The sequence below is a fragment of the Sciurus carolinensis genome, chromosome 5 (genome assembly GCF_902686445.1).
Source record: "Sciurus carolinensis chromosome 5, mSciCar1.2, whole genome shotgun sequence".
NCBI lineage: Eukaryota > Metazoa > Chordata > Mammalia > Rodentia > Sciuridae > Sciurus > Sciurus carolinensis.
In genome coordinates this window covers 123,208,477-123,232,663 of record NC_062217.1, presented here as the reverse complement: position 1 = coordinate 123,232,663, position 24,187 = coordinate 123,208,477, and the positions used below count along the sequence as shown (strand labels likewise).

Below are 24,187 nucleotides of genomic sequence, written 5' to 3'. Positions count from 1 at the left end.
TCTAACCCCAATGTGCTAGTATTTAGGGGTAGGACCTTTGGAAAGTGACTGACATGAAGAGGGAACCTTTGTGAATGGGATTAGGGTCCTTGTAAAAGAAGCCTGAGGGAGCCTGTTTGCCCTTCCACCATATGAGCACGCAGCAAGAAGGCACCATCTTTAAAATACAGAATGAACCCTCATCAGACCCTGAATCTTCTAGTGCCTTGATTCTGGACTTTCCAGACCCCATAACTGTGTACGGTAAGTTTCTATTACATATAAACCTCCCAATCTTTGGTAGTTTGTTATAGCAGCCCCAACAGCCTATGATAGATACTCTTTGACCCAGCAATTAATCTTGCAGGTGGGCTTGCATAGGTAACAATAAGGACACACACTGTTTCTAACAGCAAAAGCCTGACAGTGACCTTAATGCATGTTAATAGGGGGGAAAAATCCACTTGTTAGATAAATGTTAGGTACATTTGATAATGTGATACTCTGTAAGGATTAAGAAGAAGAGGTGGTAGAGCACTTGACTAGTATGTGTATGGCTCTGGGTTGAATTCTCAGCACCGCATATAAACAAAGGTCCATCACCAAACAACTAAAAAAATACATTAAAAAGAAAGAAGTGGATCTGCAGAGGCTGATATGAAATGCTGTTCAAGATATGTGATAAAAGCAAGGAGCAGGGCCTTTGTGGCTTGACACCAGCCGCGCAAGGCAGGACTGGAGACACAAGCGCGGGCTCGGCTTAGATTCCTCCAGAGGGGGAAGCAAGAAATTGACAAGAGAGGTTGAGGGACCTGGAGAACTCGGGTGAGTACTGGGACCCATTTTAACTCATACTTTCTTCTACTGTTTGAATTTATTATCATGTTTATTTATTACCCTTTTCAAAATAAAAGGAAATGGTGCTAAAAATAAATTGGGATTAAAAGAGCATATGGGGGGGAGAAGAATAGAAGTGCATTGGATTAGACCAAGGGGAATGGGGGAGGGAGGGGAGGGAATGGGAAAGATAGCGGAATGAATCAGACATGACTTTCCCGTGTTCATACAGGAACACACGACCAGTGAAATTCCACATCGTGTCCAACCACAAGAATGGCAAGTGACACTCCATGTGTGTATGATATGTCAAAACACACTCTACTGTCATGTATGACTACAAAGAACAAATTAAAAAATAAAGTATTAGAAAAGTTACAGAACGAAATAATTTAAAAAATACAGCTCCTTAGGTGATTTTAATCTAGAATCAGCAAAGACTGAGAGGCTCTATTTCAGAGCACCTACTTCACTATCCATGGCATCTCAGAGATGGAGGAGCTTCTGCCTGGTGGCACACTGGCTCCTCAGCACCCCCACACGGCGGGGGAGGGGCTCCTGACTCTCGCTGAGCGGGCATGGGCGGCAGGAGGTTGGACTGTGGTCCGTGTTTTATTCAGGACACAAGTGCTTAAGGAGCTTCCAGGACTGTGTGTAAGTGCTCCATTTAAAACCAGTTCCCCTAAATGTTGCAAAATAACAGCAAAACAAAAAATCAGTCAGTCTGTCTATCTATCTATCTCTCTATCTATCCAACCATCCATCCATCTATCCATCCACACACACCATGGACTCTCCTAGACCATGGACTCCTCCCTAGCAACAAAAAGGTCCATTGATATACCTACTGATACACATGACTTGGATGAGTTTTTTTAAAAATATTTTTTGGTTGTAGATAGATATAATATCTTATTTATTTATTTTTATGTGGTGCTGAGGATCGAACCCAGTGCCTCACATACGCAAGGCAAGTACTCTACCACTGAGCAGCAACTACAGCCCCTTGGATGAGCTTTGAGGGAGTTAGGTTGAGAGAAAAAAAAAAAAAAAAAAAAAAAGCCAATCCTGAAGGACTCCATACTACATGACTCCACTTACATAAAATTCCTGAGATGGCAACACTATAAGGATGGAGAACAGGTAAGTACTGCCAAGAGTTAAAGGGGCAGGCGCTGGAGAGGAGAGAGTTTATCTATAAAAGGGCAATACCAGGGATCCTTGAGGTGGTGACACTGTATCTCCACCTTAACAAGGTCAATATTCTCGTTGCAATATTGGACTGAAGTTCTGTAAGATGTTACCACCAGGGGAAATTGGGTAATGACTTCTTTCTTCCCCCCAAGTACTAGGGATTGAACCTAGGGGCGCACTGCACTGAGATATATCTCCAGCCCTTTTTATTTTGAGACAGGGTCTCATTAAATTGCTCAGGCCATCCTTGAACTTGCGATCCTCCTGCCTCAGCCTCCTGAGTTGCTGGGATTAGGGGCATGCACCTCTGCACCTGGCTTTGCTGTATTATTTCTTAAAGCTGCAGATGAGGCTGGGGGTGAAGCTCAGTGGGAGTGTGCTTTCCTGGGCCCTGTGTCTGATCCCCCAGCATCACAGGAAAAAAAAAAAAAGTACAATTAAAGGGGAAAACCAAAACTGGCTTACACAACAGTAGGCAGGCTTTAAAGAGCTCTTTGCAAAATGGAGCTGGAGGTGGGGCAATGGGATGGCACCGGAACAGCCTTCCTGGTACAGAAAATGAACGAATCCAGTCTGGCTTTTTGGGACTCGGTCTCCTAGGGTCTGTTCGTGTGCAAAAAGCTTGGGGGCTTTTGGAGGAGAAAGCCGCATGAGAAAAGAACTTGATGAGGAAGCTCCATCCTTGTCGTAGGGGACAGAGAAAGAGGAGCTTCCATGCCTCCAAAATCAAGCCCAACTCCTCCCCCAGGGACAACCTGACCCACCCCATCTTTCCAACAGGACTCCTCTCCCCCTGGCAAAACAGGCTGCACCATTAGCAGAGGACACAGAGACAGAAGAGGACAGCGCTGGGATCAGCACTTCAGGTTCTGTGAAGAACGCGGCGAGGGCTGGGGTGTAGCTCAGTGGCAGAGTGCTCACCTGGGGTGTGTGAGGCCCTGGGTTCGATCCCAGCACCGCCAAACAGAAGAAAAAATGAAGAACGTGGTGGGCGGAGGAAGCCCCTGAATGAGGGGTCAGACGCACCTGGCTTCCTCCAGCTCCATAACTCACTCCTGTGTGACCCAGGGGTCTGCCTGGCTGCTCTGCACTCATTTGCAACACGGGGTTAGTCAGTGTGGGATTAGTTTCCTGCATTTATGACCTTACAGTTCTGAATGTCAGAAGTTCACAGTCAGCTTTGCACCCTGAAGATCTAGGGGTCACAGGCCTGCCCTCCTCCTGGCCACTCCAGGGAGAGCAGCTTTCCAGCCTCCAGAGGCCTCCAGCTTTCCCTGGGTCCTGGCAGCTCCTCCATCTCCAAAGCCAGCCATGGCAGACGGGGCCTTTCTCATGCCACTTTCTTCTGACTCTCCTTTCTGTAGTCAAATCTCTGCCTCCTTCTTGAGAAGAGTCCTGGTGATTCTAGCAAGGGTGTCCCGGGACAATCCGGAGTAGCTGTCCATCTCGAAATCCTTAACTTCATAACATCTGCAAAATCCCTTGTACCACAGAGACACACATGTGGACGGGCATATACGGTGCTGGAGAGTCATAGGTGGACACGTTTGGGGGCCACGCTCGGCCTCCCATAGGCACCCACCTCACTGAATGGGTCCTGTAAGTTAAATGTTTAGCAGCATCTGATAGGAGGCCAGGATGCGGAATTCTGCTGGGCATGAGAATCATTTCGACAGCTTTTTTAAAATTATTATTATTGTATACAAATGGGATACATGTTGTTTCTCTATTTGTACATGGAGTCAAGGCATACCATTTGTGTAATCGTACGTTTACATAGGGCAATGATGTTTGATTCATTATTTTTTTCTTCCCCCCACCCCTCCCACTCCTCTTTTCCCTCTATACAGTCCTTCTTTCCTTCATTCTTACCACACTCCTTATCCCTAACCCTAAACCTAACCCTAAACCTAACGCTAACCCCTCCCACCCCCCAATATATGTCCTCATCGGCTTATCAGCGAGATCATTCGTCCTTTAGTTTTTTGAGATTGGCTTATCTCACTTAGCATGTCGACAGCTTTTTAAAAATATCAGTGTCCAGAGTCACCCCTGAAGATTCTGAGGAGGTGTGGTCTGTGCATGGGAACTTTTATAAGCTCCCTGACGGCAGCCAGGCAGCCAGGACCGGGGCTGAAGTCTGTGCGAGCAGTTATCCTTATTCCCCACAGCTACTTAGCACCAACCTCAGGGCCTAGGAGCTGTTAACAAGTGTTTGTTGAACTGGACTGAACTGAATCACTCCTGGGCTCCACGGGGCCCCTGAGCTGGGGTGGGAGGGTTGAGGGAAAGGGGTTTCTCACTGCTGCATCAGGCCCCGAAGAAAGGGGAAGAATGAGGCTCTGTGGACAGACAGAGACTGAGGCCTCCGAGCCAACCTCACACCCAGCAATGGCGGTCTGGGAGGCTGGAGTCCTTTCTCTCTCCAAAGTACAGTCCAGGGGGCCAGTCAGGGCAGAATCCAGTCATCAACGGGCCATTGTCACTGGAACAGAGGGGCTCTGTGCCCACTGAACACTCCCCTCCCTAGCAAAGCTGCTCCCAGCTGAGCTGGCTTCTGGAGGTCTGCGATGCTAGGAGGGGACTGTGGGGCCCCAAGGCTACGGTGGAGGATTAGGGGTGGGGGCTGAGAGTCCCCTGCTCATGTATACAGTCTCCAAAGTCAGCAGGCTGCAATGCCAGGAAATGTTCTGGTCAAAGTTGGGAAGCCAGAGACAGCCAGTAAAATCCCCGGACCCCAACCAGAGCCCATAGGGACCACCTTCCCCATGGGGCGGTCACACTTTTTCTTCCTTTAAAAAAACCCAGAAAGGTGAAATCTACAGGTAAATGGAGGCTTTCACTGCCAGTGTTTTTGAGAAGGCCGGGAGGGTTTTATGTTCTCTGGGTATGGGATTTGCGAGGCAAGTAATTCAACCAGGGCGGCGCATGAATGTCTCTTTGCTTAGCAGAACTTTCTACATTCAGCATCTGACATGAATAGTGTGACCTGAATTTTAGGAGGGTGGTGTTAAAGATCTCAAAGACAGGACCTGGCCAGCATCCTGGAAAAACACCAGAGATCCACACTTCTTTTCTTTTTTTAACTTTTGGTACCAGGGATTGAACCTAGGGGCACTTTACAACTGAATCACATCCCCAGCCCTTTTTGTATTTTATTTAGAGACAGGGTCTCACTGAGTTGCTTAGCGACTTGCTTTTGCTGAGGTTGGCTTTGAACTTGCCATCCTCCTGCCTCAGCCTCCTGAGCTGCTCGATGACAGGCAGGTGCCACTGCACCTGGCAGAGATGCACACTTCCTGTGGTAACCATCATCCGTTCTCATCTCTTCAGTAAAGCAAACCCCCAGTGGGCTCTGCAAGAGAGCACACTGCCCTGAAAATATGCTAGGAGGGCTGATCTCAAAGGGGGGCTGCCGGCCAGCAGTGTTGGAGAGGCAGATCCTCAGGTCACACCAGATCCACTGAGTCAGCATCTCAGGTCCGAAGCAGCAAACTGCTTCCACAGCCCTGCCCGTGGGCCTGATGCACACTTCTGACTGCAAGCCACTGTGCCAGAGGGGCGTTTCCAAACTGAAGGTAGTGCAACCAATTTGGGAGGTCAAGCAAGCTTTTATTTATTTTTTTCTTTTTTAATAGAACTGTATTGTGTAGAATAGAAAATATCAGAGTGCCTCATGCATAATAAGGATAAATACAGGTTTCATAGGCTTTTATTTCAGTTGTGTGTGTTTGTGTCTGAGGTTTGGGTCAAAGAGCTTAGAAAGCCAGTGTTTAGAGCTGAATGTACTCATTGACACTGGCTCCCCTTTCCTGAGGGGACTGAATGGGGAGGCTGTAAAGATGGTGGCGGAGAGCTCCCTGCAGTCCCCATGGGGGGGCAAGTAGTCATTAACCAGGGAGGGTGCTGCCCAAATTCCACTCAGCTCTTAAAGGCTGGGCCCAAGCCCCACCCGTCCCCAGAGCCGTCCTTGGTCCTGCGCACAGCCATAGTCAGTCTCCAGGCACTGACACCCCCCCCCCCCCCCCCCGCAAAGCCCTCGGCACTCCCAATTCTCAGGAGCTCACTGGGCAAGCTGGGTCCTCCCCCCACCCTCAACTTCCATCTAAAGGAGAAACAGGTTCGGAGAAGCCCAATGACCTGCCCAAGGTTGCCCCACTGGAGGCTCAGGGTCAGGCTAGGAGGGTCCCCGTGGCCGCTGCTTCCCCAGCACCACCGATCTCCACCTCCATTGTGTTGGGGCTAGTGTGCACCCGCAGCCACTGCTCAGCACCGGATAAGGACGTCAGGAAAGATGTGGGGAGAAGGAAGGGAAAGGAAGGGAGGGAATATGATCCCGGGCCAAGGACAAAACAGTATGTCATTGACCTTCCCCCTGACACTGGGCTCCCAGGTTCAGACCCCTGGGGAGGGGTCCAGACATCACCTCGCTGTGCCTCGAATACTGACTTTGGTCCACCAAGCTGTGCTGGACAGGGGCCCCTTGGAGGGAGGCCATCTCCAATGGCTGGACAGAAGTCAACTGGTATGGGAGGAACCTCTCCCACATTCCCTATAGGCTGCTCCCTCCCTGGTGCCTCAACCTGGGCTGCTCAGCACAGCAGCTCCTGGCCTCTGCCTTCTCATCTGCAAAAGAGTGCGACAGACAGCAGGATCTACCACACAGAAGCACCGGAGGCTGTGCCTGAGTCCCTCAAGCAACGTTTCACGTACAGTAGAGGCTGCGGCAACCGTCTGTGCAGGTCCTGTGCTCGGACAAGCTGTAGGGAATGAGAGGTCACCTCGCCAAGGAAGACAGCTGATCTCTGATCCTGGACACCCTCTGGGAAGCCTGGAGGAGCAGGGTCAGAACCTGTGGCTGGCGCCTGAAGCCTGCTGAGGTTCCAAGTCCAGCTGAGCCACTCTCTGCTGAGTGATGCAAGCTGTAGACTGGCTTCTCTGGCTTCATTTCTCCTTGGTCAAACGGACAGCAGTGCTACCTCACGGGGTTGCCATGAAGACAGAACTAGGACAATGGCTGTTCCTGGGTGGCAGGTGCCTGACAGAGGCAGGTTCCACTCGAGGTGGGGTGGTGTTATTATGACCAAAGGCCCTATAGACAGCCTCTCTCAACAAGTGGCTCCAAGCCAGCCAAGCTTACAAGACTCTGAATATACGGTTTAAGAGATAGCCTGGATGAGTCTGATCACCCTTGCCACCCCCTGCACCCAAGCTGCGGCCTCCTGCCTTGCAAGACGAGAGCAGGCAAAGGAGAAGGGGCAGCTGGGAGCACAGGTGAGTGGGCAACCTGGAGGAAGCTGAGCTTGCCAGCTGAGTGGACAGGCTGTGGCTGGCTCCCAGGCGCCACGGGATGGATGGAGGAGGTGGGGGCCGTTTGTCTGTGTGGGTGAAGACAAAGGTGACTTCTGATGGTGGACAGTCACTTAGCAATGACCACAGCAATTATCATAAGAGTCCTCAGGCAGAGTTGGACTGTGCAGGGGGTCCTGGCGCTATTTCCAGGCCCGGTTATATTCCAGGTTGTGCCTTGGTTTACCTATTCACAGGGAGCCCAGAGGAGTAGATATTAGTTGCTTTAAAACCAGACAGGGTGGCTCATGCCTGTAATCCCAGCCACCTGTGAGGCTGAAGCAAGAGGATCACAAGTTCAAGGCCGGCCTCAGTAACTCAGCAAGACCTTTTCTCAAAATATAATAAAAAGGGCTGGGAGCTCAGTCAGAGAGTGCTGGCTTAGTGAGGCCCTGCGTTCAATCTGCAGTCCTAGGGGAGAAAAACACCGCTGGGGTAGGGCGTTAGCTCAGTGGCAGGGCCGTTGCCTAGCGTGCGCGTGGCACTGGGTTTGATCCTCAGATCCTCAGCACCGCGAAAACGGGACAATTTCAGAGCAGCTCACACAGACAAAATAAATACTACTGGTTGCCTCTGTGAAGGGTCCTGGGTTCCTGAGGCACAAGAAAGAAACTTCACCATGTATCTTCACGTACCTTTTCAATTTTGTACCATGGACATGTATTACTTATAAAATTTAATAAAATTAATAATGAAAGAAAAGTAGGTACCAGTTTGTTACCTGTAGAAGTAGCGGCAAAGCTCGTATGAGGTTAGACTCTTGTTTTAGAAAAGCCTTTTTAATAGGTCTTTAAATTTAAGCAGCAACAGAGGCAAAATCCCACACCAGCAAGGAAAATGGGGCAAGAAGTAAAACTGCTCCTGACCTCTAGAGAGAAGTGAGTTGGCGGGTGCTGCTCGGTGGGCGGAAGGCTGGCCCTGCCTCCTTCAGAAAGAGACGGTCCCTCTGTCCTCTCTGCAGAGAGGAGACTTGAGCCTTGATTCCTCCTCCTTCCAGTGGAGGGAGCTCAGGCAGCCAGAAGGCCCCTCGGAGCCTCAGTGTCCCCCCTGGAAAATGGGGCTGATCGCGCCTCTCTGGGGAGGTGGTGGCAAGGCGCCATCCTATACAGGCCTGAGGCCGGGCGCTCCTCCCAGCTGCCTGGTGGAGGGTGGCAGCAGCTGCAGCAGCCTGGCATCCTGCACCCACAGACGGGCCGAGGAGGCTGGCACTCAGCCGGTTTGACTCAGCTCCTTCCCAGGTCTGGCCTGCCAGCCCAGGACAGGCACGACTTTGCGTCCCGATGCTCCTTCCCAAACGGAGAGTCAGCAGGAGTTTACAGAAACCTCTCGGCCCACAGGGCCACATCCGCAGAGTGAGGGCCAAGGCACTCTCTGGCACCGCCGACGTGGATCCACAGCCTTGCTGCAGCTCTGGGCAGCAGCCCACACCCTGAGAGAAGGCTGCCTGGCACTTCCTGCCGCACTGCACACTGTACCCGGCATAGGTGGACCGCACCCCCTTGCTATGGTTCTCTGGTTGGCTTCACTTGGGGCTTGATGGCAGAGTGGCTAAAAGCACCTCTGGAGTTGGGTGGCCATGGTGTGCATCTTGGCCATGTGCCCACAGACCAGTCACCGGCTCTCTCTCAGGCTCATCACAGGCACTTGCAAAATAGGACACCCCTTGTGCAATCAGTTGGATGCAAATAAAGGACCCTCTGCCCAAGGATGCTTCAACCAAAGAGCTCCCGGATGCTCCGCTGTCCTGTGGCAGGCAGAGCCGTTCGTTCACCCGAGTCCCCTCTAAGGCATGGCATGGGGAGGGGGGAGACAGCAGCTGGGAAGGAGAACCCAGGGCAGGAGGAAGGGGAGCTGACTGGCCTGGCCACCTGGCAGGGGGACTTTGGGCACTGTCGCCAGGAGAAGCACAGAGGGCAGACTGGCAGGTGGGCGGCAGACAGTGAGACTCAGTGATGTCATGTTTTCCCCCAAATGATCCCTAAGAACCCAGCCCCAGGCGGGGGCGGATGGGATGCTTCTGGGAGGATAAACTGAGGCCTGGAGCTGGACACCCAGCTCAACCAGACTCTGCTTTTCCAAAATCTGATCCCCACAGAAGAGCACTGTGCTCAGAGGAGAAGCAGCTGACCCAAGCAGGCCCTGGAGCTGTCCCCTCCCAGTCCACAACTCCAATCAGGGGCCTGGCATGCCCCCTGAGAACTTCTAAAAGTGGAGACTTTCTGTGTCCATCACCATTTCCAGGAGCTTCTGCTTCAGCAGTGTGTGCTAGTGGGTCTGGGTGGGGGCCCCAGGTGGAGAGTGGGGAGGGGGGAGACAGCAGCTGGGAAGGAGAACCCAGGGCAGGAGGAAGGGGAGCTGACTGGCCTGGCCACCTGGCAGGGGGACTTTGGGCACTGTCGCCAGGAGAAGCACAGAGGGCAGACGGCAGGTGGGCGGCAGACAGTGAGACTCAGTGATGTCATGTTTTCCCCCAAATGACTCAATGGCTCGCTCTGGGCAATGAATGGTGAGCTGTGTGCTGTGCCTCCAGATGACCTGCATCCCCCGCTTCACCCCGTCACCTCCTGTCCTCCCTGCCCCAGGGACCCCAGGCCCCGGTAGCCATGCTGTTTCTGGCTACAGCCCCAGCCCTGGCAAGGTCCCGTGCTGCTTCTGCCACGTCTCTCCAATCTCCACTTTGAGGGAGGACCGAATGTCAGAAAGACCTGGGTTCGGGGCTGGGGAGATAGCTCAGTCGGTAGAGTGCTTGCCTTGCAAGCACAAGGCCCTGGGTTCGATCCCCAGCACCCAAAAAAAAAAAAAAAAAAAAAAAAAAGAAAGACCTGGGTTCACTGCTGCCTCTGAGTCCCTCCGGCTGAGTCACCTTGAGCAGGTTACCCTGCCTCTCTGGGTTTCTGTTTCCTTATATATCAAATGGAGCCACTGCTAACGACCTGGCTGGTTTTTATGGGGCTTCGTAAGAATGTCTACAAAGCACTTGGTGGCCAGTGGGTACTTAGGAAATGGTCAGTATGACATTCAGGGGCCTCTGTGATCTGACCTCAGTTTACTTTTCTACCTGAACTTAAAAATCTATACTATTTTCAATCTCTAGCATAAAAATAACATACATACACACATCCCCCCCACGATTATGTAAAATGGTTTGTGTTTTTAATGCTGTATATTATGCACTTGTATGGAAATGTGTTTTATACTCATACCACCACCATGTGGTGAGTACCATTAGTGAGAAAACTGAGGCACAGAGAAGTTAAGCAACTTGGCCATGATCACACAGTTAGTAAGCAGGGAGTCGGCAGCCTGGCACAGAGCCTGCATATGTAACCACGACTTGGGCCTCCTTCATCTTTCTCTCTCTTCTTCAAGCAGCCTACAAATTACAAGTCAGTCCAATTGGATTCCTCGCTATTTCTTGCCTTTTGTTTGTTTCTTTTCCTTTCTTTCCTTCCTTCCTTCTCTCTCTCTCTCTCCCTCTTTAACCATATTGGGGATTATACTTAGGGGCCTTTACCACTGAGCTACATCTCCAGTTCTTTTTATTTTTTTATTTTGAGAAAGGATCTCACTAAGTTGCTGAGGCTGGCCTTGGACCTGTGATCCTCCTGCCTCGGCCTCCTGAGTCTCTGGGATTACAGGTGTGCACTACCGCGCCTGGCTCAACTTTCTTATCTTTGTGTCTTTGGCCCACATCCCTTCATGAAGCCTTCCTCAAGGCCACAGGTTCACCCCGGTCTGTCATCACAGCTGGACTCAAGGTGTCAATGGTGACAGAGTCTCCTTGGCTTTCTGCAGGGGAGGACCTGTTAGCCCCAGCCTGCCTTGCATAATGTGGGGCAGGACCAGGCGTGTAGCGCCTGGGCAGGCGATCCCTAAGAACCCAGCCCCAGGCGGGGGCGGATGGGATGCTTCTGGGAGGATAAACTGAGGCCTGGAGCTGGGACCACAGGGCGGCTCCCCCCACCTCAGGGACAGAGCCTGCCGGTGGGCCTCCTTCTCCCTGCTCAAGGGAAATCACTCAGTCATGGCGGCCTGCGTTGCCTGTCAGGACTGGACCCTGGAGCAGCTACACCCATGTTTGGGGCCAGGGAGTAATGACCCACCAGAGGTGTCCATGGGCAGGTAGGCAGGCAGGCAGGCAGGGGCAGGACAGAAGGGACTCTTCCTCAGGATCCCAGCCCACAGGGTAATGGCCTTGTGAGACCATGTGCCTGGGGTCCCACTCTCCTGTCCCGGGTCCATGTCAGCTGCTCCTCCCGTTCACCACCTCTCCAGGCAAGGACCACTACCTGACCAGTGTCCTGAACGGGGACCATCCCACCCGCCAGCCAGCAGCTCCTCGAGGTCCCCGTCCTGCATGGATAGCCCTCCTCCACACTAGGCCCTGACACTTGCGGCACAGCTGAGGTTGCGTGAACTAAGCACAGGGGACACAAACGAGGCAGACGCCCTCCTGCCTCACGCAGCTCACTCCCGGCAGAGACCACAGACCACTGAGCCGCCACCGCCAGACAGCAGGTAACACCACCAGGGGACCAGGCAGCCACGAGGAGGGCCTCGCCCTGGCTCCCAGGGAGAGGAGACGTCCAGGCCTGGGGGAAACAGGAGGAGCCTCCTGGACAGCTAGAGAGGCTCCGGGAGCAGGCTGTGTGTCACGGAGAAATGGGGACAGTGGGGAGCTTGGGACACCGTGTCCCAGTGAGGGCTGGTAAGAGAAGAAACACCTACTGATGGGTGACAGGGCTCCCGGACCCCCCTGGGGGGGCTTCTGTCTTGCTGGAAGGCCACGTGGGGTACAGAGGCTCCAACCGGCCAGTCCCCGGCCAGTCCCCTTACTCACTGACAGGCCTGAGCAGAGGCTGGGCCTTGCAAGGGAGGCCGCACGATCTAAACGCCCAGCCCAGGTGGCCGGGGACACAGGGGTCAGATGGGGGCAGGTCAGGGCTCGCACTGCCACCGGCAGTGTCCTCAGCGGGCTGTGAGGCCACCTCCCGGGGCTTCCCTGTCAGAGCCCCCGACAAGCCCTGGCCACAGGTGGGAGACGAGTGTCCCTTTGGGTCATTTCTTCTCCGCAGTGCAGCCACAGCCGGACAGACCCAGGTGATGTGGTGGGTAAGAAGCCCAGGTGCCAGGCCTCTGGGCTCAGGCACGCTCGCGGCTGCGGACGTGGGCAGCTCCCTCAGCCTCTGGCTGTTTTCCTCTCTGTAAATGGCAACAACGATGTGACCTCAGGAGCTTCCTGTGAGAGCTCAGGAGGGGACGCCCAGCGGGGTGCTCAGGGCGGCTGGCTGTTGTTGTCACTGTTTCCTGCGTGTCCTGCCCCCAGACACCTGCGCTAGGTGCAAACCCGAAGGAGAAACAGCATCTCTCAGACTGAAACCTGTCAGGGTCCCTGACCTTGGTGGCCGTGGGTGGGCTGGGTTCTGACCTCAGGGCCTCTTCAGACACACAACTGTGCTTGATCCTGAGAGCCAAGGGCTGGGCTTCTCCTCCCCAGGAGCCTCTGGCGGTCCCCAGAGCAGAGCCAGGTGCCCACGGCCCCGCCCATGCGGTCCAGTTGTGAAATTCCTCGCTGAAATCAGCGCAGTCACAGCCGGGGGTGGCCCCCGCTTGTTTTGAAAATACTTCCTCAGATAGCACTGCTTTGGCTCAGACGGGCACGTTAGCACTTTCCAGAGTCCCGCAGATGGCGAGGCAGCTGGAGAGGAAGGGAGGACAGTGAAGCGGGGAGAGAGCAGTGGAGGACGGGAGCCAACTCTCAGGTAGCATGCGGCTGGCACAGGTGCCACTGGTGTGGTGGGTGTGAGCGTGGGCCTGCACAGGCAGGACGGAAGGCCACCGAGCTGTGGACACAGACAGCAACCATCTCCGCTGTGGAGACTTCTTATGACCAGAGCTTTCCTCAGTCCAACGGGGAGAACAGAAAAGGGAGAGGGACCTGCCACCCCCTCTGTCAGGCCCCGCTGAATCCTGGGGTTCCACGGAACCTAGTTTGAAAACCCCTGCAGCTAAGGGTGTTATTCTAACTCTCAGGGGAATCAGCACACAGTGTCTAAAATAATGAACTTCCTGTGGGAAGAGGAGATTATCTTGCTAGTAAATTCTAATGAGAGTCTAGCATAGGGAATACCACACATCTTGGAGAACGGGGGCTCCAAGCAGGTGAGGTATTGATGTCATTCACGGACAGGCTTGCGGGTATCCCCACAATGCCCTGCGTGTGCGCACTCAAGACTGATTAGCAACACTAACACACACCAAGCTGTCACTGTGTGCACTTCTAGACTCCTCACACCGACTGCTGATACAACTCCCCTCTTACAGACTGGGAAACTGGGGCCTGGAGAGTTTGAGTGCTTGCCCAAGGTCACGCAGCATTTTTGTCCACGATGATACATGCACTGTTCTGTGAGTATGTGGTTGTGCCCTTCTCCTGCCAAGACTACAGGACGTGGGGCTCACCCCACAACCCCAGTCTCTGGCAGCCTGGCAGCAGCAGGACAGTAACAAGACCCAATGCCTTAGACAGTGCCCTCTCAGACCCCAGAGGTTTCAGGGTTTGCCGACCCACCTTGACAAGGCCACATACAATGGGAGGCCCCTGGTCATTCGCCGGCTGTGAGCATGGGCCCCAAGCTTCCAACCCACCAGGGAACTGCCCCACCCAGAGCTCCTGTTTCCCACTTCTCGCTGTGTGCTAAGTTTAGAGTCAGCCACCAAATAAACCGCAATTATGAAGTCAGGGAGAATCTGCTTCCTATCTCAAAGACACAAAAATGTACAACAGTGCTTGAGCTTCAGGAAGCCATCAGTGCCCAAGGCCACCATCCCTCCCTGAACTGATGGGACTACAGTTAAAAACCTATGTCAAAATAAAAGTAAAAAATAAAAAGGGCTGGGGATGTAGCATGCCTAGGTTCAATTCCATTACCAGAAAAAAGAAAGAAAGAAATTTGACATTCTGCTAGCCTACCTACTTATTTGATACCAGAGATTGAACCCAGGGGCACTGAGTCACATCCCCAGCCCTTTTATTTAATTTTTAAAATTTTGACACAGGGTATTGCTAAATTGTTGAGGCTGGTCTTAAACTTGCAATCCTCCCGCCTCAACCTCTGAGCCCCTGGGATTACAGGCCCGTGTAGTGGACACATGGCTTTTGAGGGTTTCTTCATAGGTAGATGTGACCCAAACAATAGGGTAAATCCACCCTAAAGCAACATTTAAGACACAAAGCTTCCTCAGATGTCACAAAACTGGAGAAAGGTCCCAAGATCAAAGTCAAACTCACCAACCAACCTGCTTTCCCCCGACAGGGGCTGGGGCTGGGACTTACCCAGAAGAAGCAGGGCTGAGCTAGAGCCCCAGGGAGGTCTTTTCTCCCCCATGGTCTTCCTTTCTGCAGCCACGGCAGCCACCAGCACAAGGACTGGCAGTAGCGGGTATGTGTCCTGACTTTTGAGGCTCCCCAAGTCCAGGGGGAGGGACTGCCCAGGGAGGGGGAAGATGTAACCACAAGATGCCAAATAAGAACATCCTGGGCTGGGAGAGGTGGTGTTTACTCGTGGTGTGCAGCAGAGGCTGCACAGGGAAGCAGTATGTTCACGGTCCCCTCCTTGTCCTCCCAGTCCTCTGCAGAGTCCTCCCCAGCCCGTGATTTCCCAGGACCCAGAGAAAACCCACAGTCCCCCAACACAGAGATATCTTTGTGAGGAGTTGGGGGGCATGAAGGAGGAGGACTTGGGGGCTGAAGACATGAAGCTGCCTGTGCTCAGGGGCTCCCACGGCCGCCCCCTCCCTCCACACTGACAGGGGACCACAAGCAACCAGCTAGGTTTGGGCCCATGGAGACTGAGGGCTGAACAAACTGTCTGGGCCTGCTAGGGGCCTCCCCTGGCATGGAGTCTGCCTGCTCAGGGCAGAGCAAGCAGCATCCTGTGGCCTTTGGGCCTCCAAGAACAAAAGGTGACAAATTTCATTTCTGTTTAAGGAAAGAAGACGAGCGCTAGTTCTGCTGTGTGGCTTCACCAAAGCCAGAGATGTCTCTGAGCATCTTCTCAGCTAAGACCCCCTTGAGCTCCCTGCAATACCACTTCCCACAGACACAGCCCCTCCCTGGGCTTCACCCACCACCTGACAAAGTTTTAAGTCCCTTCCAGGGGAGGACAAAGATGAATAGCTGTTGCCCCTCAGCTGAGGCAGCTTCTTCCTGTACCCAGTGTCCCAAATTCCATTCTGGACGGTGTGTCCCCTCTGCTGTGGAGGAGGAGAGGGCTCTAGGATCTCTGCAGCTCAGAACTGCAAAGGCTCTTGGAACCCGCCCAGGTGGAAGGGGCAGGGGCCGGCTGGGCTGTGCTCATCCAGTGTCTCTTACTTCCTCTTAAGGGTGTCAGTTTTTCTTACTGTGGACACCTACATCAGAAGCTCTGGGGTGGCTGAGCTGGGGTAGGCAGGGCAGTGAGGACCCTGCCCCAGCAGGGGTAACCCCTCTCAGTCCTGGGGGGCAGAACACCAGCCAGACTGAAAACCCAGCTGGGGCCCTGAGGGCAGCACAGCGGCGGCCACTCCCTTCCTGGCCCCCGGTGCCCACCACCCCTCTCGGAGCCTCGTTTCTTCATGTGTACGGTGAGTCCAACAGATAACTGCTGTCCCTCTGTGGGGCGACTGGGTGATGGCACAGCCAGGGACCAGGGATCCTGTGGCTATCACATCCCCCGTCTGCCCTGGCCCTGTCCACCCATCTCTTCAGCCATTGTGGAGGAGTCTAGCTCTCCAGAGTCATGCAGAAGTGGACAGTCAGCTGTGACACGGTACCAAGTAAGTGACAAGGGGAACCAGCGGGTGAGGGCTGACTTCCCCAGCTAGGTGACAGATAATGCTGGTGAGGGCCAAGAGGGGAAAAGAAAGTCATAATCTATCTGAGGATGAATTCCTGGCATGCCTCTCTACCTGACGTAGGGTTATGAGTGACCACTGTGTCACCACTTCTCAGGTAAGCAGTGGACCATCTCTCATCGGAACTGCTACACCATCTCCCATGTTCACCCTCAACCTCCACTGTTTCCTGACTCCAGAGCCACACAGAAGGTTCTAGAAGTCTTTTCTTTTTTTGTTTTGTTTTTGTTTTTGTTTTGGCAGTACTGGGAATTGAACCCTGGGGTGCTCTACCACTGAGCTACGTCCCCAGGCCTTTTAATTTTAGGTTTTTTTTTTTTTACTTTGAAGCAGAGTCTTACTAAGTTGCCCTGGCTGGCTTCAAACTTGTGATCCTCCTGCTTCAGGCTCCTGAGTAGCTAGGATTCAGGTGTGTACCACCACCACTGGTTAGCACCAGCCTCTGATTCCCAAGGTTATGGTAAAACCCAGGCTGGGCAGTGAGGGGAAAAAAGGGACACTGTCAAGAGGCTCCAGGACCATGTTAGTAAGTAGCACCAGTGTTGTTTCCTTGTTGCCATGGAGAATTAGTAGGGACCTGACAGACAGCCTGGCATGATGGAGACAGCGTATTTGGGAGAAAGACTCCCCAAGTTCAATTCCTGACCTTGTCTCTCATCAGTTTTGTGACTTTTATAAAAAGTGATTTAACTTCTCTGAGCCTCAGTTTCCTAATCTGTAAAAAGGAGATGAAGTACTAACCTTGCAGGGATGTGATGCTTCACGAGATAATGACTACAGCTCCTGGCTCCCAGAAGGCACAAAGACTGGCAAAGGTGGGGAAGTGACTGGCTATGTACAGCATTCTGCTCCAAATTGGGGGGGGCCAAGGCCAGAGGCCAGAGCACTCCCTCTCTCACCTGGGGCCATGTCCTCAGCCCTTCCCACATGGTGTGCTATTTCAATATTTAGAAGCTTAAAGTGCACCCTGCACCGAGTCAGAGATCTTCATGAGGGGGCAGCGTGGGGAGAGAGCCATTTTCCATGACATGCCTAGGTTGCCCCACATCTTTGTGTGCTCCCAATCCCAGTTCCAGGAACAGGGGCTGCTTCTGCTCCTCTGGGAAACTCATGCCAAATGGCAGAGAAGAATCCACACCAACACTTAGTACAGGGACTGTGACCGCCCCTCCACCTGCTGCCACCACCCATCCAAGCCCTGGCTGGAAGATACAGCTCAGAGACTCATCTCCAGCCAGACAAGCGTGAGCCAGGAAGAAAAGCAGGTGCCCCCCAATTCCACAAGTCCCATGGTCTCTATGCCCTGGTACATGTCACTAGCCTGGCCCAAGTCTTTCTCCTACTTACACAGCCCTCTCCCCTACAGTCAGGATGTTGGAGGGCTGCTGGAATCTACTCTTACTTTCTGCTGCCCATCGAAGTAATTTTCTGAGACCCCACTGAGTCAGCCAATCAGCAGCCATTTCCCACTCCACCCCCAGCTACCGGGGATGCTGTCTTGGGAGAGGGAGATAAGACACTAAAAGTTCAATGCTAGCCCACAGGCACAGTGGAACACACTGCTGGGCTACTTCCCCAAACTGATGAGGCAGGGTTCCCTTGGGCCACCCAGGGACCCTACCTTTACAGGAAGACCAATTCTAACATGGCTGAAGTCCAATGGGCTCAGCTCAGAGTGACTGCATAAGACATTAATTATTGGTGTTACTCATCAAGCAACTACTTACTGAATACTCACTGTGCCCAGAACTGCACCAGGCCCAGAATGCCAAGCATCAGAAACCAAACACAACTTAAGGTGCAAGGAAAATAAATGTCTTCCTAACACCCCTGGAGTCTCCCTTCTCCCCGTGCACATATACAGCTGGAATCTCCTCACCCCGACCCCTTGGAAGTCCCTCTGAGGAAGTACATCCGCTAGGGGGAAGGGTCTCTGCTTCCTTCCAAGGCCCTGTCGCCGTCAACACTCAGCTGTCCAGCGAAGCACCGGCCCGCAGCCTTCTCCACCCTGCTCAGACCCCAGCACACCGATGTGAGTTTATGAATCAGTCCCTCCAGTCTCCTGGCCTCGCCTCCGGAAGGGTTGCTCACACATCACCCAGACGCCGAGTTTCCGCACCAAACCCGCTTCTACCTAATCCTCTTCTGCGGAACCCGCAAAACCGACCGCAATGTCTGCTTTCTCTTCCCCACTCCGCGGCCTCGGGATCTCAGTCACGACTTTCCAAAGTCCAGGCAGTCTGTCCCCTGTCCCTGGCACTTTGGGGGCTCCCTCTCACTGAGGGATTGCAGGGGCCGTAGACAAAGACCATGCATTCAATTGGGAGAGATGGGGACGAGCCTGGGTTCAAAGCCAAAGTCCGGAAGCCCGCAGGAGTGTGCACTTCAGTTTGCCGCATGTGCCTGGTCGGGGCGGCGTGTGCTAACACGCGTACGCGCCGTGCGTGGGGCTGCAGCGGCGATGGGGGCGCGTGTACCTGGCAGATACAGATCTGGGTGCAGCGGGTTGAGGCGCCTGCGCGGGGTTTTCCCCGAGCCGGGAACCCCTCTCCCAACCTCCGCCTGCCCCTGCTTCCAAAGTTTGGCGCGAGCGGTGGGACGCGAAAGGCACCGCTGGGCGGCCTCCGCCGAGCCGGGCAGGCGGTTCCGGGACTCTGGGGCCCCACTTACCCCGCGGCCGAGCCTCCTCGGGCGAGGGCGAATCCGTCTCTCCCGGGTCGGCGTCCAGCGCGGGCAGCATCCACTCGAAACTTCGCCCTCCTCGCTGGAGCTCCCGGCAGAAGCGGCTCCGCGGCCGGGGCTCAGCGCCCTCCCTCGGGCGGCAGGGAGGGAGGGAGGAGGAGGAGGCGCGGCCCGGCCGGTCCGCTCGCCCGGCAGGAAGCGGCGCCAGGCGGGCGCCGTCTAGCGCTGAAAGCCGGCGAGCGAGCGGTCCTGCCTGGTGCCTTTCCCGCTCGGCCCGAGTGGGCGAGCGGCCCGCGCCCGCCGCGGGTTCCGGAACCGGGTCCTAGAAGCCCGGCAGCCCTCCTCCTCCCTCTCCTCTCCCTCCTCCGCCCTCCTCTTCCCTCGGCTCTCCCTCCCGCTCCTCCCTCCCTGCTCCTCTCTCACCCCACCCAGCTCCCACCCCGGCGCGCCCGGCAACTTGGGAACGGTTGGCGAAGTTGGCGATGCTGGGGCTGCGCGCCCGCCGGGCCTCTGGGGCGGGAGGGAGGAGGGAGAGCAGGGGAGGAGATGCGGAGGAGGGGACCCGCCCCCGGGGGGGCGCGCTCTCCGGGACCCTTCGGTGGGCCTTTGTTCCGGACGCTGCCCCTGGATCCGCGCGTCCCCGGGGACTTGCTGGGGACCGCTCGGATCTCTACCTCTCCGGGAGAGTCTGGGAGCAGTTGCCTGCCCTGGGCTGGGTAGATGACGAGAGTGCCTGCATGGAGATCCTGTGGCTTCACCCTGCCATAGTCCCTGGTGCCGTTACCTTCGCGTCCCAGGGAGACCCCTCTGCTGCGCGCATTCTCCGCCAGCTCCTCCCAGGGGAGGGTCTTCCCGTCCCCCTGGTGCAGCGGGCGCTGAACTATGGGATGGTCGGGCGGGTTTCCAAAGATCACAGCACCCCCTTCCTGGGGGGCAACAGGTCACCCACCCTCTCTTCTGTGCTTTCTTGAGCAAGTAGCCTGTCCAGGACTCCCCGAATTCGACCAGATCCAGGAAGGGTCCTCGCTGGCTGATCAGCCAGAGCTGCTTGGCATTATCTTCGGACCCTTCCCGACTGTTGGCGCCTCTGACTGGAGACTGGAAGGGAAGGGGGATTCGGGTCGCCTCCTGGCATAGGGCAGTGACCAGCTGGGCAGTGTCTAGTTTGGGGTAGAAAGGCCAGTTTCTCTAGGAGATCAATAGGGGAACCCAAACCGAACTTCCCTGTTTCTCTCTGGCATCCTGGTGAAGGCCATGTCAGGAGGATGTCTTTGATTGGGACTTGTCCTAGGTTTTCCTCCTGGGACTTCCTCGTAGGACTTAGCATCATGAGCTCATTCAGGCCTAAGACAGCTGTCGCGACATTTAGTGGGAGTGTATAGGGTTTAGACACAAGGAACAAATTATTTCCTATAAAGGCGAAGTAGAAAAATCAAAAAAGGGAAAACCTAGACATGGGTACTTGGCTTCCCTCTTTTTCTCAACGTTTACAGAAAGGAGATAACAGACATTTCTTAGGAAGCAGATACAAAACCAGTTAGAACTGACCACTGCCGGCCTACTCAGGACCCCTCCCAGATGACAACAGTCAGAGGGCTCCTGTTCATTACTTGGGTCTAGAACAGTTATGGCTTCTGCCAAAGCAGACTGGAAGGGCCTGAGCAGAGTGCTCCAGATTCTGATGTGAGACACTGGATGCTTTTTAGTAGAAAATCCTCATTGGGTGCTTTGTTTCCACTACTTACAACTCTGGCCTGTTAAAGAGACCTGAGATTTGGTGAAAATTCAGACCCCAGATCACCTTTTGGGTAACCTTTCTGAATCCCTCCCTCTGCATCTTCCACAGCCCTTCCCAGTCTTCCCTGTAGGGGCTTCTGCCTGGGAATCAGTGCACATGCTCTCCAAGAGGTTTGGAGCTGACCATGGAAACTAACAGCTCTGCTTTGAGGAAATCAGAAGTTGATTCTGAGTCAAACATGAGTGACCATTCCCTGGGAACTCAAACAAGTTACCTGGAAAATACATGTTTTTTTTTTTTTTTTGTAAAGAAGATTACTTAAGCTTGTATAGTCCCCAAAGAAAGTAGGTGTGGTCATCAAATGGACTACAAAAAGGGGAAATCCATAAGACACATGTTGTTTTCAGTAAAACTGGGGAGTCTACAGATTCATTCAAGTGCTGACTCATTTCCAGCTTTAAGGTTGGGAGAGGCCAGAAGTCTGTCAAGCAGAGCATTATCCATTTATCCAGTGGTCACAGAAATGCTGGATCAGACACAGAGGTGGACAGAACTACAGGAAAGGTAACTAAAGATAGCCCAGTACGACCCTATTTACTCCACCTCTCCACAAGGTCTCTGATTACCAATCAGCCCCGTTCAAACAGCTGGGAAGCTCCCAAATACAAACTCAGTGTCTACAGAGAAATTCAGTTTGCAGATGCCTCTGTTTGTTGGCTAGACCACACATTCTGTGCACGCTGAGGCCAAATGTTGTTTTAGGACCCATGGAGTTAGGAGGGCTCATTCCTGAGATCTGTTAAGGACAAACCTGAATAACCTGACTATCTTTAGAACAGACATAGTTGTTAAAGCCATAGAGAAAGAAATCCCTGGGTCATGTTACTGTTACTAGGCGTCAGGATCTAGTCTGGATTTTCCTCTTTTTCCATCCTGTGCATCCGATGCAACATTTACATGCAATATCCAATAGAAATGTTATGACCAATGATAAAACAATCAAAAACACAGTCTGACCTGCAAAAGAAAAGGTAACAGATGAGGGAAATAGGTGTCCTAACCAATCATACAATCCTCCGCACGAGTCACATACTCTTTAGTCAGATTATAATGTCACCCCCTATATATGCAGTCATCTGGACTCTATGACATGTTTTGTTTGATGTAGTGGGTATTTAAAATAATCCATTATCTTCCAATACTAATTTTAGTTAATTGGACTCTGTAGCTATTATCTGAGATAGAACCACTAATTTTACTTCTAAGAAAAAATTGGTCTTCAGAGTCCAAATTATTATAACTCTCATTGTCACTAATCATTTGATTTGCCCTGTTATTAGAGTATTAAGCCAGATTCCAGTTTGGGGATGTAAATGAATAAACACATTACAGAAAAAGTCAATCACACAATATCATTTTTAATTCCCTTACAACAAAATTATCCCTTCCTCATGTACCCAAATGTTATTAGCAGTAGTGACAAGGACCAGAAGCCAACCTTGTGAGTATCAGGGTAACTTTGTACCTGGGCCCCCCAGGCTCTGCTACCTCTTTTTAGATGGGGCGGGGGGATGGGGAGCATTTCCATCTCATGAATCTGAGAAGCCACATTGTACTGCCCCTGTTGGCCTGGTCTGGAGGCTTTTCCCGCTGGGATATAGGGAGTCTTGGATTTTATTGTGGAAGTTTGTGATGCACCTCAGGAGATACAAAAATCAAGAGTTAGAACTGCGTCACCAGCAGTCATAGAGAATGGGACTCTGTGCTGCAGATGGGGACAGGGAAACTAAGCAGGACTGAGAAGTCCCTGATTGAGCACAGAGTGGAAACTGGGACCCAGAAGGTAACCAAGTCTTGGTCCTAGCCTCTGCCTGCAGAAGACAGACTGTCTCAACAAATGCAGTGACACATGTACTACCTGGGGCAAGGCTGGGTCAGGGATTCCAGAACAGGGCCGATTGCAGGCTTGCACAACTCAGGGGGCACCAGGCACACAGAATGCCATTCGACAGCTGACCCTCGGGTCTGTGGTGCCCTGTTCCCGGAGCTGAAGACCCCAGCCTGGGCTTGGAGGCGAGCTCGAGGTCCGTAGGTGGGGAAGGAGGCAAAGACGAGCACTCCCTCCCCAGGCCTCCAGTAAGGGCATCTTGAGTGCCTGTGAGGGGTAGAGGTAACTATCTGAGCCAGGACCTTGGAAATGTTTATCCTAAAGTAGTCTCCAGGCTCAACTTCTTGACATAATTGCTTGGTCAAGAGAATTGATCTCAATTTTTTACTGTATTTGAAAAAAATGGAGAGAACTTTCCAGGTCTTTGGAGACCACTGCAGAGTGGTTAGGATGTGGACACTCAAGCACCCCCTTAACCAAGCAGTCCACTGGTCACGGGACAAAGCGCCTGATGGGATGCAGTGAGAACACAACAGTGTGGATGTCTCCTCCCCAATCAGCCCAATCGCAACCCGCAACCCGCAACCCCTGAGTCTGGTCACGGGGATCAGCAGAGATATTTACGCAACTACTGGCCTGTAACTTTAAAATGCTAATGATAGTGAAGACAAAAGAAGGCCAAGCACTGGGGCCAGATGAGAAGAGACTAAAGAGACTGAGCCACTGTGTTAAGCAGATTTCAGTGACAGGCTTCTGAGATTAGGTGACAAAAGACAGAGACTGTTGTCTTAGAATTCTCTCTCTGGCTCCTCTCAATTTGCTTCCTCTCCATGAAGAAACTTGCCAAATTTTGAGCCACCCTATGAAGAGACCGCATTTCAAGGAGCTAATGAGGCCTCTGAGTCAACAGTTAGCTTGGACCTGAGGTCCCAAGTCTGCCTGGCTGCTGAATCCTGCCCATAATCACAGCATAAGGGTTGAAGCAGAGGTGGGCCCCCTGGAAGTCTGAGATGACTGTGACCAACGCCCTGATTGCTCCATTGGGAGAGAACCTGAGTTAAAGACCTATGCTGAGCGGGGTCCAGATTCCTGATTCACAGAAACCGAGACAATAAATATTGTTTTGAGCCACCTTAACTTCAGGGTAACTTGCTCTACAGCTATCTATAACTAATATTACCACTAAATGCCTTGTGTCACCCTGAACCAGATGCTGGAACTAAAAAAAAAAAAAAAAAAAAAAAAAAAAAAATCACAATGAAACACATTATTTATATAATTGGCAAAATATGAATAGGAACTGAATAAATCATGATATTGTAACAATGTCAAATTTCCTGAGCAAAACTGTGGCTGTGACTTTGTGAAATGAGGTTTTGTTCATCAGAGATACCAAAGATTTAGAGGCGTAGTTTCTGCCCACTTCTCCTGCAAAGGTTCAGAAATAAAAATAAAATAATAATGATGATGCATGTGTTGTATGTTATTTATAGCATATACAATTGTAAATTTTCATTTTATGCCTTAATTTATCTGTTGCATAAAAAAATCATCCCCAAACATAATGATGTAACAAAAATGTGCTATTTCTCGTGATTTTGTGGTGGGCCAGATGGCGCTGGGAG

At 52.7% G+C, this 24,187-nt stretch overlaps 1 protein-coding gene across 3 annotated transcripts in view; it reads right to left on the bottom strand.

Annotated features, from left to right (window-relative positions):
• Chst3 (carbohydrate sulfotransferase 3) overlaps nucleotides 1-20,011 on the bottom strand; it is a 36,610-nt gene extending 16,599 nt beyond the window's left edge. Inside the window, exon 1 of one of the 3 annotated variants that reach the window (XM_047554457.1) lies at nucleotides 19,886-20,011. The gene's annotated coding sequence lies outside the window, so the exon portion shown is untranslated. Of the gene's footprint in view, nucleotides 1-14,695; nucleotides 14,805-18,924; nucleotides 19,304-19,885 lie in introns of those variants that run through there. The other 2 variants (XM_047554454.1, XM_047554455.1) reach the window with 2 other exon arrangements.
• Between the last annotated feature and the right edge of the window lie 4,176 nt (nucleotides 20,012-24,187).